Source organism: Triturus cristatus, chromosome 3_1 (genome assembly GCF_964204655.1).
Source record: "Triturus cristatus chromosome 3_1, aTriCri1.1, whole genome shotgun sequence".
Lineage (NCBI taxonomy): Eukaryota > Metazoa > Chordata > Amphibia > Caudata > Salamandridae > Triturus > Triturus cristatus.
The window spans coordinates 593,386,927-593,401,441 of record NC_140583.1 but is presented as its reverse complement, the minus strand read 5'-3'; the positions used below and the strand labels follow the sequence as shown (position 1 = coordinate 593,401,441).

General features: G+C 43.2%; 1 long non-coding RNA gene across 1 annotated transcript in view; it reads left to right on the top strand.

Annotated features, from left to right (window-relative positions):
• The window catches only part of LOC146860598 (uncharacterized), a 43,607-nt gene extending 35,432 nt beyond the window's left edge, over positions 1-8,175 (top strand). The window contains exon 3 of the long non-coding RNA XR_014979188.1: positions 7,436-8,175. This is a non-coding gene — a long non-coding RNA (uncharacterized LOC146860598). The remainder of the gene's footprint in view (positions 1-7,435) is intronic.
• Positions 8,176-14,515: the final 6,340 nt, after the last annotated feature.

The following is a 14,515-nucleotide window of genomic DNA, read 5'->3' as shown; positions in this document are numbered from 1 at the left end:
CGCGTATTTCTCTGATCTTGCTATCAGTACACCACTGCCTTGTTCTTACTGCCAGATGGTGCCCTACCTGATCACTGCACTCATAAGATCTTTCCTTCCAGGCAATATACTGAGCTGTTGCCCTGTCTGCAAAAATTGCCTGCAGGCCTGTCCTTGCAAGTACTACCTTAGTTTGTGCTTCACTTATATCCCCCGCATGCTGTATGGTCTTCACTAAGTCCTCCCTGGCTACTGCTAAGTTATCTTGTTAAGCTTGAATCATCAGCCTATCTTGCTTTCCTTTATTCAATGAGAAGTTTAAGGTCTCCCCCTTAGGCAGGTCTTAAAGGTATCCCACACCATACAAACAGAGGCACTGCTATTATTCTTCTTGAAGAAAGTTGGGATCCACTTTCTGATATACTCACAATACTCCTTCTTGGTTAAAAGCGCATGTTCAAACCTCCATGAGCTAGCCTGCTTTCCCCCTATTCTCTGCAGCACTAAGACCAGAGGATTGTGGTCCAAGTGGAACCGTGGGTATCGTTCAATGTGGCAGGTCATGATCAGCTTGTTGGACACAAAAAAATAATCATGGGGGGCATGTGTGATGTGTGGACCTGAAAAATATGTATACCCGTCTACCGTCTTGTTCTTTTTATGCCACACATCAACCAAGCCATGATCCTTCCATACCCCTTTGAGGGTTTGATATACCTTAGGATTCCTCCTTGGGTACAGTAACTGTCCACCTATATCAAAACTCCCTGGGAGGTTGAGATTAAAATCCCCGGGCAAAACCACAGGTAGGGGGCAGCCCATTAACTCCTTAGAAACCTGAATTAGGGTGGAGGGATCATCGAGCACGCTGCCATAAACTAAACATAGCATGAACTTGCCTCCACAGGGTGAGTGACAGACAGCTCCTACCCATCTCCCCCTAGGATCATACCCTACTCGTGAAAATTTCAGCAAGCTTCCTCGGGCTAAAACTGCCACATCAGGAGTACGCACACCTTGGGAAGTGCCGGCTACCAGTCTATAGCCCAGGGAGTTAAGAATAGCTCTCTGTGAAGATTCAAAATGTGTCTCCTGGAGGCAGATATTGTCCGCCCTCAGGAGTTTTAAACCCAAAGAAGTCCTGGCTCTTTTCGTAGGGTCGTTTAGGGAGCATATATTGATAGGTGCGATATGGATCATTGGTGGATCATTCATTGGCTAATGTTTCCCCCCACACCCTAAACACCAGCCCATCATAATTGCAATATCTTCAGGACTACCACCACCCCGCCTCTATACCTCTTTCCACACATGCTTCATTCATACTGGTTTGTTTGGACTCCTATCCTCAGCCTACCCCCTCTGACCGTCCCCCCTTCCCTCCCCACCCCCCCACCCTCACCACTCCACTGAGCAACCAGGCCTAGCCTGTATGATGCCGTCTAGCCTCACTAACCACTCCTCTGGCCCCCACCACCAGCCCCGTGACAAACATCTTAGTTTTTATTCATGTGGCCTTTTTCACTTATATTTCTTACTTTTCGCTTTTTCCCAAAATTCAGAAATATATTTTATAATATTTCATCCTGAATCATACCCCGCCCTGTTGATCCGTGAGAAATTCCTGAGTCTGAATCTCCGAAAAAAAAGAACGGGTACAATCCTTCCATACTACCTTCAATTTTGCAGGATATTGTAGGTACACTTCGGCACCTAATTTCTGGAGGGGGCAAACATCTGTCTTAATCACTATCTTGGCTCTACTGTAGCGTGAGCAAAGTCTGACTGTGCAAAGAAGGTAACTCCCTCAAAATCTCTTCTAGCATTAGGGCGGGCCAAATCAAAAATACTTTGTCTCAAAAGAAAATTTCCAAAATATACCAACATAGTCCTCGATATGCATTACTGTCCACCCGTTGTTTTTTGGGTGTTAGGGGGAATCGGTGTGCCCTCTGAATTTCTCTTGCCCAATCCCATCCCGTAAGTTCTGGGAATGCATCTTTTAGAAGTTTAACAACATAGTCTCTGGGGTCCTCTCCCTCTCTCCCTTCTGGAATACCCAGTAACCTTAGATTGCTCCTTCTCTGCCTGTTTTCATAGTCCTCTGTCTTCTACATCATCTCCGTGACCTTGGGGTCCGGGAAAGAGTTTGTTGCCTTTAACTCAGCGACCTCCTGTTCGAGAGTATCGGTCCGAGCCTCTATACTGGTCATCCTGTCGGAGATTTTGGTACAGGTTTTGCTTATTTTCCCGACCACGCCTTGTATTTGTTTAGAGGCCTGCCGTGCCCATCGGTTATCTGTCAGCACTTCAGCTTGCATCTGCTTAATCGTAGCTAAAATTAGAGAAGGTGGTGGTTCCTGTACTATTGGAAATCCGGCGGTAGCACCCTCCATGCCCAGGGCAGGCTGGTCCAAAAATTGAACAGCGGAATAATCCCACCTAAGCCTGGGGGACCCTTTCTTTGAAGACTCTTTCTGGTCCTTGACAGCCTTATCATTACTTGACTGCTGCTTCTTATCTCGCCAGTGGGCCTTTTTTTTGCCTCTTGATCCTCCTGATCTCTTTTTCCGAACAGCAGAGATAGCTGATTCATCCCGTGAGTTACTACTAGAAAGTGTGGACTGTGAAGATTTTGACAAACCTAAGTCAGGCATTGAGAACTTTGAGTCCTCGACTAGGGAGAAAAAGTTCTCACAACGCTCAGTCCGGTTGGGTGAGGCCAGCAGGCCAGGGATCCCCAGACAGTCAGAGTCAAAGGAGATAGGATCAGTTTCCATCGGTTGTAAGGAGGGGGATCCGAAGCCCCCTAAGAAAACCAGGATCTTTGTCAAAACATTCCCCCCCAAAGAGATTCTGCTTGACCTGCTGATTCCTCCCTACTTCATCCTTGGGGGTGCCTGCGCGGCTCTCCCTTTCACCTAGTTTGGAGCTTCTGGTGTCATCCCCCTCTGTGGTAATTCCGGGCACAGATTCCTGCACTTGGGTGATGACAGGTGCAGATGCAGACGCGGACACTGTAGCTAGGGGAAGAGTCACAGTAACAGAATCCTGGGTTTTTGCAGATCTGGGATATTTCAAAAGAAAAAGGTCCGAGGTCACGGGATGGTCTTCTGCTGTCACCAACATATGGCTCCCTCGGATAGCCCTTTAACCTGCAATGTCAGGCTTGTTTATGTTATCACCGGGCTCATCCCCTTTTTTCTTGTTCCTCAAATCTGAACCAGTTTCCTTAAGGACCCACTGGTGCATGCTGTTCTTTGCAGTCCCGGCCGGGCCGGTAGCGGTGGCTGCTACATTAATTAGTTTAGCCTTGGAGGCTTTAGAATTCCTGCCAGCCATTAATGCGTGAAACGTATACCGTCCCGCAGTAATGATTGTGCCTGCCTGCCTCAGTACACCTCCTAAAGCTACACGCCGGCCTGTTACAGAATTGGCCTCAAGATGTCTCCCACTGTGCTTCCCTCTGACTCTCCGCTTTGCTGGTGAGTCACCGTGCCGGATCACGGAGGTCCAGAAAACTCCAATGAGCAGCAGACCCTTCAGCATTCCTCGCCTGCTCCTGGGGCTGAATGCTTGATGCATCTGCTAGCTTGCACTGCCTGGGATCGCCGCTAATGCACCGCCGGTAAAAGGAAGGGAGGGAGCCCACGGGCAGTGAGCCTCTTAGCTAGATGCCATCTTTGCTCCCCCAACCTCTCATTTCCATGAAGAATCTTGCAAATGAGATTTTATGACACAGCTGCAGGCCTTTGCTGAAGCTCACTGTCTCCTACAAGATTATTCATTGAGAATGTTGATACCACAAAGCCAGAAAGGCCGCCTTGGCCAATGTAGTAGCAACCTAGTTTTATTACTTGAAAACTACTAGCCTGTGTATTATATCCTACTCAATGTCTCAAATGTACGAGATACAGTTTATCACTACATCCTTCTAAAATGGCAGCAAACTTGAATATTTAAATCTGAAATGACCCAGAAGTGGATTTGATCCATTTTCTGTAACCACCACCATCAGATCAAGGTTGGGCCCACATAGTTCTTCTTCTAAAGTAGTACTTCTGTGTTCTACCAGTGATCCTCCTACAGATACTTCTCTTTAAGGCCTACATCTTATGTAAACTGGAAGTCCTCACCCGCACCTCAGGTGCTGCATGGGACAAAGAGCTGTATAAATGGCAGGAATCAAACGAAAATGCTATTGCTATCCAACAGTGCAACACTCGGGCCATACAGCAATAACCCAATGGGGCAATATGGGGAAACGCCTTACCCACAGTAAAGCACCCAGCATACCACAAACCAGTATCCATTCTGTTTCTATCCCTTCATCTGGGATATAATCCCACATTTCAAGACATACCCCAAACTATATTGAAAGATGATGGGTCATCACTCTCATGCTTATTTTGGTTGCTAGACATGATGTAAAGAGCACGCCATAATAATCTGAATGAATCTGAATAAGGGATGGGAAATTGTGCACATGTTTTTGAAGTTATATGTTTTTCTTGACACCACGGTTCATTTCTCTGACAATGGAGCCTTTTCTTGCCACCTTCCTCATATTATATTCCTGTTTCTATCGTACACACCATCATCCAGCAATAATTGCCTATTGTAATAACTATTGACTGCATAGCATGTTAAATGAAAATAAAAGGTCACAAAACAACGTTCTACATGGTGTTTGTCAAAGCTGATTACACAACACCATCCACTATTTCAAAGATAAGTGTCTGATTGTGATACTAAAATCTACCTTCAACTGAAAAACTCTTAGGGAAGCAAAGCAATTTCATCAAACATTTAATCCATAGCTCCCTTGAAGAATTACCTGCTTCTCAAGTGAGCCTAAACCAGATACCCTGCATTATGCAATGTAAACTATATTATTATGTGATTGCAAATGTCAGTATCCCTGAGACCACTGCTATACCAGGTGCAACACATCAGAATTGTGAAGCTCAATTCAGAACTCTCCTTCATAACATAGATAAATGCGGCCGTCGGGGTTGCCAATTTTCAGTTCAAGGTGATCAAGAAGTTTCCCCTACTTAGTCAGTTAAATTATTGTGTGGAAGGCACAAAAGACTGACGTTTTTGCTGCCTGGATTAGTTTAAGATGACCTACATTGCCGGTCCCAAAAAGTAAAACATCATGTTTCTAGAAACTGGAATTAAATGACCATGACTTCTTTAGGTTGGAGGAAATCTGACCACACAACATCTTCCCTGAAGTCAAATAATGGCACCTTGTAGAAAGAAGAATCAAATAAAAATATACAAGATATATAAAGCTTACTGGGACAATATTTCTAAGTACTTCCAGAAGCCGACATTCTCTACACTCCTTCCACCTCAAATTCATAGTTGCAAAAACAACCTTGAAGATCAAATTCAGGTGGAGCAAGCATGGAGGAAAATACATTACTGAGTTGTGCCTTCACTTGGGAAGCATCCTTTATCCCAAATGAGAACCTTGCCAAGATTTCATAGGTCAAAGGCCTAAGGGAAACCATCAGAGATCTTTCATTGACAATATGTTTTCACTAGTCTCTCTTAAATGTGGTGGGGAATTCAATTGTCTACCTTCTAAACGTGCTTGAAGAATTTCCTTGGTTGGCCCAGCTAATTGGTCCACTTTTCTCTATTATATAATTTATTAAGGCCATCCTGTTTTAGGTGTAAACCTAAAATAACTAATAAAACCTCACTGAAAGGGAAACAGCCCTCATCAATGTAAACATACAAATACTGCAAAACACCTGCACAACCACTAAAATGCCATTCAAAGAAAGGAAAGTGAGAGAGAATGTGCCATTTTTATCACCGTACATCTCATTGGACATTGCAATGGGTGCTTGGTTCTGCCAACTGTTGAAAATATAGGTTCTGAGGGCATTTCTGAATTAGAGAGGGATATGATTTAAAGTGGGATACTGTTCTAGATAATGATGGATTGCACATTGAAGTATCCATCTCCCCTGCACACCCACATGATTCAGTTCAGGCATGACAAGAAAGATGTTTCTGAAGTGGAGAAAGAGATGTATGAGGAACAAGGTTGATATTCTCCACAATAGAATTAGCTACTCATACATGGGTATAACACAGACCCCTGCGGTGCAAGGCGGTCCCCAGCCCCCTAATAAATATTGGTGAGATATGGAAGATTCAAGGTCCCTCATCACATTCTGCTGAGGGGCATACCATTCTGCCTTACACCACTCTATTCATTCCAGAAGAAAAACACTCAACTCCAAGATCGAAGAACGAGCCGTACCACTCTGATAGATTTGGCACCAAAATCTTTTCGTTTAGCAAACTCATGACGTGTTTCAGGGACTTGCTTAGGTTGAAACGCGTCATGGCTGGCAAAAATTAACGCTCAGCAAACGTCTGTTTTCCAAATATCAGAAACTATTTTGTAGCAGAATCTCAATGGTTGTGTAAAATATGGGCATCACTTGGCACAACACAAAATCCATTTATAGCAACTGAAATGTGATACTGTGTTTGAAATAATTATGATGAGCTATGAAACATTGGATGAAGGACTAATATTGTAAGTTAAGGACACGGTGGACTCAATTACCGGCACAGGATTATGGTTATTGCAGTCAATTAACCAAAGAAAAGTCGGACATCTCTTACAAGGAATCAACTTCTTGACCAGTGGTATTGTAGAAGAAATGTAATATGAACTAGTTGGTGGAATTAAGATACAATCATCAAACGTTCCACTGGTTTTTTGCAATTAACAATTCTAACACATTTAACTACTATTGCTTTATATGCTTACTAGAGTCATTTATGGACTCCTTTTTCAATGTTTATGTATTTGTACGTTTTTTCAAATGAAGCAACTAAATATTTTGGTATACCACGTGATCAAGACCCTGTTCGGGTTGAAACGCGTCAGGAGCTTGCTGAATTAAATACTTTGGAGCAAATTTATCAGAATGGTGTGGCTCGTTTTTTTGCTCATGGAGTCAAGAAAGTTTCGCTTCTGCAATGCATTAGTGTGGTGACATCCACACTCCACTCATGAGCCCCAGCCCGCCAGGAAGGGCACTCTTTTGGTATTATATGTGGCGTTCGAACCACTGTATTTATATCCTACAAATCCATTTAATTCAGCAGGTCCTATTTGGGCTATGCTCCTCTGGTGAGCTTAATGGGAAGTGCAGCACAGTGGCAAAAGGTTTTCTGAGTGAAGAATGTATTATGAAATTAGTTGAGTATGAAATTCATGGATTACAACAAACATAGAAATGCCTTAATTATAGGCCTTTGTTATCCAGCCTCACATAGCAGCCTGAACACGCACACAGACACTTATTTGTCCGAGAGAAGTCACAATACTATGTAGGTAATGGTGTAAAGCATGACAGAACCATCTGTCATGGGTAATTCTATTTCCTGCAACTGAAACAGCCTCTCTCTCTTTCAGAATGGTTGTAGAAATGGAGCGCTGTAACATCAACAATCAGAGAAGCAACTCGCCTCAACCGGAAACAGCAGCAGAAAGTTCACAACACTGACAAATACTCTGCTGACTCTGCAGATATCTGCTGACGAAGATTTGGCCATTGTTTCCTGCAAGAAATATGTAGATTTCAATGTATAATTGCCTTGGTGATGCTAATGCCTGCACCTAATCTCCTCCTAATTGTACGATCCCATGGAGGTCCTGTACTAACATCCCTGGTGCACAGACATAAGGTTTCCTAATCAATAATGATGCTCACAGGAAAACAGTTGCCACTGGTATAATGAACTACTGTTCTGCTTTCTGTAGACCTTCCCTCTGATACATTTGCAATTTGTGTCAAGTGAAAAGAAAATTCAATTGCTGAAATTAAGCATTTATGGAAAAGATTTGACCTTACAGACTTGTTTCTGGCGCAAACATTTACACGCCTGCAACATTTTAAAGATGATAAAAGGTCTATTAGTGGATATGTTTTCGTAAAGATTTTGATTGATTGGACTAATTTGAAGCACATACTTGCTCAGCTATGAGAACAGAAGAAATGTGAGATGTACTGCGAATAAGGATCCTGGCTAGTACCAAGTGTTGCTGTCTCAGATGAGCTACATCAGAAAATGTAACATATGATGGATGTATTTGAAAGGAATATGTAGAATATCAGAGTCTATATGTGCCTTTCCTTTCAAAACATATTAAGGACTTATAATGTACAATAAATTATATGAATGTTTTTTTTGTGTGCATGAATTCATTTTAGATTCCATCGACGTTTACTTCTAAGTTAAGTATTTTATATTGTATACATTTCTATCCTTTGTGAACAGTGAATATTTTACAGCACACTTAGAACACTTGAACATTTACTCACACTGTGAGGGTGCTTTTAACAGAAAGTGAGTAGATGTGCCAGGGGCATAGGAAGGGGGGTGCTGTGGGTACGGGCCGCTCCGGGTGTCATCACTGAGGGGGGGGCGGAAAAATTGCAAAAATATGTGTTTTAAACACATATTTTTGCCATTTTGTCACCCCCCTCCGTGATGACACTTGTCACCCCCGGCTTGACAAAATGGCAAAAATATGTAGATATTTGGAACAGCATTTTGTGAGTTCATTATCTAATCAAGAAGTCTATGTCCTCCCTTGTGTGATATACGGAAACATCCTATTCCTCAATTATTGTGACAAGATGATTCGTACCCACATAGGTTACCAGACATAGAGCCCTGAATGGGCGAGAAGAAGGTCAATTGTAGCGGAAAACATAAATGAACTCATATCAACAGTTCTAGTGCAGTCGCCACATGTTTGACACACAAATATATTTCCCAGCCTGTGCACCTGCATTATACTGATGAAAATAATTGAGATAAAGGTGACTATAAACAGAAAGTTATGTAGTCATTATGAATCCCCAAGGCGGGAGCACTAATAGATTTGGGAATCTAGGCACCCTCTCTGGTCCCTTACCTCATTCCAGATGAACCCACATTTCCTGTTCGTTGTTCAGGTCTCCTGGGGCCTTTGTCTGGAGGTCAATAATGTATTTTGATTCCAATACACGTAATTTTCTAACCCCATCGCCCCCTCTTTCATCTTTAGGTACCTGATCCATGACAGAAAAATTTCAAGAGATCACGGTTGCTGTTATGCACAATTTCAAAATGATGGGCCACTGGGTGCATGTGCTCTAAAATTCGTTCTTTGGTAGGGTGAATGGTGCTCCCTATGTACCTCTTCGGACATGGGCATTCAAGGCAATACACTGTAAAATTGGAGTTGCAGTTAAGTAATATAGTGATGCTCCTAAAGTTTCAAAGGCCCCGTCCAATAGCGCTGTACTTGGTTACCTTACTGCTGAATTCACAGGCCTTGCAGTTCATGCAAGGAAAAAACCCTTAACCTTTTCTACCCTAGTGGAGGGAGTGGAACGGTAGTGGCCATATACCAAATGATCACTCAATGACGAACAACGTCTATGCGTGATCTGGGGTAATTCAGTGATGGTGCCCTTCAAGATATTATCTCTCTGTAAAGTATGCCAATTTTTCTTGAAGATCCGCATAACTTGATGTGATTTTTCATTATATTGCGTAATCATTCTCACTAGGCTACCTTCGCTCGAATTTCATGAGACAATGGTGGTTTTGGCTATTAGCAATTCAGATCTGGACACGTTGTCTACCCTTTGTTGCGTCTCTTTCAGAATGCTATTTGTGTATCCCCTTGTCTTGAATCATTCCCTGGCATCGTTTTGGCATGGCGATATTCGAAATCATTGGTACAATTTTATTTCATGCGCAGGAACTCACCATAAGGAATGTTCCGGATTAAGCTTCTTGGATGGTAGCTTCCTGCGTGAAAAACGGAATTCCCTCCCGTGAGCTTCCTGTACAGTCTAGTTAGGAGTTTGTTACTCTCCACTCAGACTTCCAGGTCTAGATAGCAGACAGTGGTGTCATTAATGTGCTCAGAGAAGACCAGATTCAGGTTATTCTGGTTGAGAAAGGATATGTACTCTTCGGCCGCGGAGCAACTGCCCATCCACACGAGAAAGACATCATCTATATAATGGGCCCATAAGGCCACGTGCTTCTTCCACCAGCCTACGAACAAGTTCGCACAACTAGGGATGAAGCACGTACCCACAGCTGTTCCTCGTTGTTGCCTGTAAAGCTGGCCGTAGAATATAAAAAAAATGTTTTCCAGACAGAATCTGATCCTTGCTAACAGCATCATATTGTGTTTCTGATATTTCAAGGGTCTCTTATTTAGAAACCATTTAACTGCTGTGATGCCTTGCTCATGCTCTATGCAGGTATAGAGACTGGTAATGTCCAAAGTGATTAACAACATATCATTCTCCCATATGATTCTCTCGATAAGTCTCAGGAAATCTTGCGTGTCTCTGACATACGAGCTGAGGTCCCTCACCCAAGGTGCCAGGAAGGAATCAATGTAGATAGAGGTCTTCTTCAAAAGGCTGTTCAGGGAAGATACGATGGGCCTCCCCGGTGGATTTCTCAGATCCTTATGCACCTTTGGGAGATGATAGAAAGTAGGCCCCAGGGCCCATCACCTACCAGGAGCTGGGCCATGATCAGAGAAGAAGGATCCATATATGGCCCTGGAGACCACCAGCCCCAGAGCCAGCTCCTACTATGTCCTGGGATGTCCACCCCCAGGACATAGCTGTTTGTTTTGCTTCGCCGAAGCTATGACAGTTCCCGCCAAGAAAAATCAAACACTCCGGTTACAGCAGGTGGGAGCTGCCAAAGTGCTCCAGCCTGCTGAAAGCAGAGGTTTCATCTCTTTTCCTGCCCGTAGTCATGTGGGCAGGGAAAGAGATGACACTTTTGCACTTGCACACAGGTAGCTGCATTTCCAGCAGCTCCCTGTGAATAACCAGAACCTTTTGGGTCTGGCGGCGCAGGGTACGCCTTAATCTCCTGGGTTCTCCTGCTTCAGCTAACAGAGACACGGGGACACTCCGTCGGCATAAAAGATCAGATTTTATTAGCTGCAGCTAGTACAGTTGTCCTAGAAGTACACACGGTATGTTCTCAGGAGACTGCCACTTCACTCCGTGGCACACAATCTTATATAGGTCATATGTGAAATATACATTAACCAAGAACACACCTAAAACATATAGAAAGAACCAATAAGAAAGGTTGAAAAACAGAACAGAACCAATAGGAAAGGTTTGAAAACAAAGTATCGGGTAACTCGAAGAGCCTCTCCTCCAACTGTGTTTGTCACCCCTCCCCAAGAACTAATTCATTGACAGGTTTGTGGTCGGCTCGCAGGTGACGAGATACGTTTGTGTGTTTTGGAGGACAGTTGTGAAACGAGAGAATACTAGCAGAGGACAGTGAAGGCCAGACGATAAGATAAAGTTAGAAGAGAATAGTGTGAACCAAGAGATAGTTGAGACAGGGATTAGAAAAACCAGACAGGGATTAGTGTACTCAGCCAGTGCTAACATCAGCTTTTTAAATAGAGGCAGAAGGCTTATTTCGACACAAAGCTGCAGGAAAAAGCAGAAAAGACTATGTTCGCCGTGCTGCCTGAGTGAGGGCAACACAAAATGGCGGCGGAGCACAAAATGGCGGGTCGATTCGATCATGATCGAAAATCGAATTTCCTCAGACCCTCCTTTTGCCAGAACTCAGGCAAGATACATAGACTCACGTTAATCTGAGTCAATGTCGATGGCCATGAGGTCATCGAGCTGTTGCTGTAGCATCATTCTAATATTCTCTGTTACTTGTGGTTTGGGTTTAGGGATGCACATAGTAGCACACAGGTCGCAGACGGCGGGACCACAGTGCATACAAAGGCAACAAGAGAAAATGATGGTCAAAACTACTCCAAGGAATGTCAATACTTTCCAACCCCATTTGGACAGTAGCCCCCAAAACCACTCCAATAATGACCAATCTCCTTCGTCCTGATGAATCGACTCAGAGATTATATGTGACTTAGAGATAGCTTGGTATACTGTCGGAGCGTCATCAGGTATGAAAATACAGCAACTTGACCCGATCAATTTGCACACTCCACCACGATCCGCAAGAACAAAGTCTAAAGCAACTCGATTTTGTAAAGTCATAAGACGATCCGCCTGTAGTTCTGCCGTGATATTACTTAAGGCTCCTACAGTGATGTCTATAGTGGTTTCTACGACACGAACCAGTTGCCTTATATTTCTGCTGTTGACCATCGGACCCCAAAAAGGAAGAAATCCTTTGAGGAAATCTCCCCCCTCTTGTCCTGCTGTGTCTTTAGAGTCAATAATCCCTCTGCCATATCTATTTCGATGATGATTTGCAGAAGCGGTGTATGTAGGGGGAAGAAGGAAAGCTATATAACAGGTACCAGAAAAACCAGTTGGCAACCACGTGTAAGCCCTATCGTGGCAAATAAAATACGTGCCTTGGGATGGTACTAGTGGAGGTGAGTTTTGAGAGGAGTAGACATATGTGTGGGAACAGTTGTCTCTTTGTACGGTATCAGTAGACGGATCATTAATTTGCAGACAGAAATTTCCCTGATGAGGAATAGTCCAAATCGGTGGAGATGTTCCTTGTTTAACCTTATCACTAAGGCTAGTGACATAATGGGTGACGTTCCAATTGGTGTACGCTTTTCTTTCGTCAACGGAAATCTTACTATTCTCCATGATTTTAGCCATAGCTACCATTCCCTTTATCAGTGAACTATGACTGAAATCCGGACCACCAATATATGAACTAACAGGTCGTCTGAATTTGCTTTGGTAGGCATTGGAGAAGATAACAAAATAAGCCCAAGCGGATCCCTCATAAGAAAACGGAAGAACTAAATACGGCATTCCTTTCTCTGTGGTATGTGGCATAAGTCCACACACCCAACAGTCAGTTGTATTGATCACTAATTGGTGTTGATGTAATAACAGGACAAATGAATTGTTGTAATATTCGGTTCTTCTAATGAGTTCATGTTGAGGAAGGGTATGAAATAGATGTGGAGAGACAGTAGAGGAAGACAAAGAGGTAGAAGGAGAGACAACTTTTTGCTGCAGAGCGTAAATAATCCAACTTATACACGCCAAAAGGATACACAATAATATAATAATACATAAAGCTATACTAAAGCGACTGTACATTAATCTACAGAATTCTTTCTTTATTATATCCTTTCTCTCTCGTTTCCCTAATGTAGTTTCCATCTTTCTAATGGATGCTCATGGCAATCTTCCTCAATCACTTAATTATGATTATCTGCCGTCCTATGACACTGCAAGTCCTGCAGGCCTATTGCCACTACTCAGGTCACAACCAAGACTCCTACCGTGACCCTGCAACCGGGATAGAATACTACATAGGAGAGAGAAAATCTTAAGTGTTCTTCAGTCTAGGTCTTAGGTTATAGTGTTCTTTATCAGGTATAGTTTGGTCTCGGAACAATGTTCTCGGATTTGTCGTATTCAAGCGACGATGTGGTGTTATTGCTTCTTGAAGAATATCGTCATCCTCTTTCTCAGACAATGTTCCATTCAGGCGAGCATCACTGAAAGGTACAAATCGTGGAATCTTCTCGCTCTCAGAGTCACTAATGCCCTTAAGCATCCATTGATCAAAGGGTAGGGGCAAAGGCACTTTCTTACAATGCACGCCGTGAATCCAGTTTTTCTTTCCTTTGACTTTCACTGCTGTTCTCGTGGTGAGGAGAACCAACCGAGGCTCCCTCCACCTGGGCTCCAAATTTTTTGTCCTTTGGAAGTTTTTTATGCAGACCCAGTCTCCTGAGTTCATGTTGAGGAAGGGTATGAAATAGATGTGGAGAGACAGTAGAGGAAGACAAAGAGGTAGAAGGAGAGACAACTTTTTGCTGCAGAGCGTAAATAATCCAACTTATACACGCCAAAAGGATACACAATAATATAATAATACATAAAGCTATACTAAAGCGACTGTACATTAATCTACAGAATTCTTTCTTTATTATATCCTTTCTCTCTCGTTTCCCTAATGTAGTTTCCATCTTTCTAATGGATGCTCATGGCAATCTTCCTCAATCACTTAATTATGATTATCTGCCGTCCTATGACACTGCAAGTCCTGCAGGCCTATTGCCACTACTCAGGTCACAACCAAGACTCCTACCGTGACCCTGCAACCGGGATAGAATACTACATAGGAGAGAGAAAATCTTAAGTGTTCTTCAGTCTAGGTCTTAGGTTATAGTGTTCTTTATCAGGTATAGTTTGGTCTCGGAACAATGTTCTCGGATTTGTCGTATTCAAGCGACGATGTGGTGTTATTGCTTCTTGAAGAATATCGTCATCCTCTTTCTCAGACAATGTTCCATTCAGGCGAGCATCACTGAAAGGTACAAATCGTGGAATCTTCTCGCTCTCAGAGTCACTAATGCCCTTAAGCATCCATTGATCAAAGGGTAGGGGCAAAGGCACTTTCTTACAATGCATGCCGTGAATCCAGTTTTTCTTTCCTTTGACTTTCACTGCTGTTCTCGTGGTGAGGAGAACCAACCGAG